Here is a 1,903-nt window from a genome sequence, read left to right on the forward strand (position 1 = left end):
CCCGCCGCGGCCCCTGCCCCTTGCGGCCCCTCGCGGCTCACCCCGCGCCTCGCGCAGCCCTGGCGGTGCCCATCGCGCGCGCCGCGGCCTCCCCTTCCCCGGGGCCCCTCTTCTCCCCACCTCGCCCCCCTTCCCTCTCCGGTCCTCTTTGTCCCCGATGTCTCGGAGCGCTCCTCGCTCCCTTCCTCTCCTTGGCCGTTTCGGCCGGCCGGCCGCCAGCCCGGTGCCCGGTGTCCGGTGTGGACCTCCCACCCCTCTTTCCGAACCCTGCTTCCCTCGGCCCCCAGTTCCTGATACCGGCTTCCACGCGCCTTCTGCTCCCTTGCCACCCCTCGTTCCATCGGTTTCCTCCCCTCGCCCCCATTCGTCCCTCGTGGTGCCGGTCCCCCGGTCCGTCTACCCCACTCCGCCTTCCCGCACGAATGGCCCCTGCTTGGAGTCACCTAACCCAGCAGCTAACCTGCATGAGGGCCTCCCGGGAGCCGGGACCCCATGTACACCTGTGGTATTTTCCAGAAGGGGTGTTGGGGCCTGACCTTTCACAGGTAGGCAGACTTGAAGCTTCCCGGGTTAAGCCTCGTGTCGGTTCTCTTCGTATTTCCTTTGCTCTTGTTTGTATCCGAAAGGCATTTGAGTAACTGGATCTAGGCGGATCATTCACTGCTCTCGGAGAGAAAATGTCCCCATTTTCCTAAAAGGTTCTGGGTGATTAACTTCCTCAAACTGCACTCACCCACCTCCTCTTTCTTTTTCTTTCTTTAAGCTACTTCTCTCTNCCCCCGTTATTGCTTTGGGTTAATTTGAGAGTTTGGCCCTCAGCCTTGGCGAAGGGAAGTGACTTTATTGCTAGATGAGAACGTTAAGGAAAGGTGGTGGGATTTGGTCCCCCTCCCCAATTCGGTTACCTAGAAGCTGCTTTAACCGGAAGGGAGAAATTTTTTCAAATATTTTAGCGGACATTCACCAACACTTTCGTCCCCTGAACACACTTTGCTGGCCCAGGGCCTGAACTTTTTCAGGCAAGCATCAGATGGGTTGCTTTTCATTCCTTCTGTTCTCCAAAGTAGCCTCTCCAACTTGGTGACACCTGAGTATGTACCTTCACCCAATATTATCTTTCTGGAACCAAGCAGGAAAAATAAACGTCAATTAGGTGAAAGTTTGTGTATTTTGCTCTTCTCTTCGCCGAAACGCATGTTTGGATACTGCCGGAGAGAGCGGTGTGAATTCAGGAAAGGAACAACTGCTCACATTGTCCCTGGGTTGACTCCAATTCCCCCTCCTGAAAAAGCTTAGGTCCTCTCTCCCGGGTCTCCATTTAACGTTGACAACCCAGCGGCGCTCCCTAATGGCCCAGCGGGTTGCACAAATTGGCAGCGAGCTGAGATATTATCAGGACAACACCCCATTGAGCAGGTTCTTGAAGCTGCAGACGTGGAGGCCCTTTCTCTGGGCCACTGGGCGCCTGTGGCCTTTCCACCAATCAGAGCTGGAGGTTGCAGTGGCCACCTGTTGTCTCGCAAGAGAACGTCTTTTAAGTTTCACTATTAGTATTTAACAATGGCGTATAGTGCAGCGTCTGGCCACAGGAGAGGAAGAGCCTGCTGATCGGAGGTACCAAAAAAGAAATTATTATTTTTTTTCCCCCAGATAGTTGTTACCAAGAGCCCAAAAGCCTGGGAAGCAGAGTTTTGCATTGCACACTTACATTGCCCACCTTGTGCTGGCTCTCGGGTACATCTGGAGCAATCTGAGCTTGATTACACAGGATGAAGGAAAGTATAATCAAAGTTACGGAGAGAGTAAACCTGAAGTTGTAATCAGACCTTGAGGATCAAGAATACAAATATTCACAGTGGAAACCCCACTAGCTGCGAGCCTGGGAATTGCATGTGGGCTGACA

The 1,903-nt window shown here is 53.8% G+C and overlaps 1 protein-coding gene across 4 annotated transcripts in view; it reads right to left on the reverse strand.

Moving 5' to 3' along the window:
* The window catches only part of TOX3 (TOX high mobility group box family member 3), a 111,079-nt gene extending 110,657 nt beyond the window's left edge, over positions 1 to 422 (reverse strand). Inside the window, exon 1 of one of the 4 annotated variants that reach the window (XM_011218430.3) lies at positions 298 to 422. The gene's annotated coding sequence lies outside the window, so the exon portion shown is untranslated. Of the gene's footprint in view, positions 1 to 120 lie in introns of all 4 variants that reach the window. The other 3 variants (XM_034638652.1, XM_034638651.1, XM_034638653.1) reach the window with 3 other exon arrangements.
* Between the last annotated feature and the right edge of the window lie 1,481 nt (positions 423 to 1,903).

Source organism: Ailuropoda melanoleuca, chromosome 12 (genome assembly GCF_002007445.2).
Source record: "Ailuropoda melanoleuca isolate Jingjing chromosome 12, ASM200744v2, whole genome shotgun sequence".
NCBI classification, from domain to species: Eukaryota; Metazoa; Chordata; class Mammalia; order Carnivora; family Ursidae; genus Ailuropoda; species Ailuropoda melanoleuca.